The sequence below is a fragment of the Sinocyclocheilus grahami genome, unplaced genomic scaffold (genome assembly GCF_001515645.1).
Source record: "Sinocyclocheilus grahami isolate Dianchi unplaced genomic scaffold, SAMN03320097.WGS_v1.1 scaffold330.1, whole genome shotgun sequence".
Classification (NCBI taxonomy): Eukaryota; Metazoa; Chordata; class Actinopteri; order Cypriniformes; family Cyprinidae; genus Sinocyclocheilus; species Sinocyclocheilus grahami.
In genome coordinates this window covers 256,961-257,573 of record NW_015505509.1, presented here as the reverse complement: position 1 = coordinate 257,573, position 613 = coordinate 256,961, and positions in this window count along the sequence as shown.

Below are 613 nucleotides of genomic sequence, written 5' to 3'. Positions count from 1 at the left end.
TTTAATATATTTTAAAGTGTAATTTATTCCTGTGATGGCAAAGCTAATTTTTCAGCAGCCAAATGTGATGTTTCAAGCTAAATTCCAGTTATTTTAGTGCAGTAAATATATTAACTGAAGTGTATGATCTGTGCCGCTGCTTATTGATGTCAGTTATAAGAAATTATCTGAAATGTCTTGTGTATGCGTATAAATACTGAGAAGGATAATTTATATATATATAGAGAGAGAGAGAGAGTTGAATCAACAGAACTATTTTAATGAGCCCAATTAAATGCAGTAATTGTGGTTTGAATATATCTGATCATTTAAAGCGCAGGTGAACGGCTTCTCTCGTCTCGACTGTCTCTTATCTCCAGTTCCAGGCTGTCTAGCAACAGGCCTGCAAAGTTTAACTACACAAACCTTTAGCATCTCATCTGTCTCGCAAGATGTAACATGCCCTCAGGAACCTTCAACTGAGAAATGGACAGATAAGTGTCCGCTTTCAGTGGTGAGGAGATTGCTGATACGAGCTGCTTATCTGCACAGAAGTGTGTGTGTTTGATGAAACATACGTGTGTGTGTGTGATAGAGAGTGGGTTTTGAGATATTCAGCATGTCAGATCCTGCC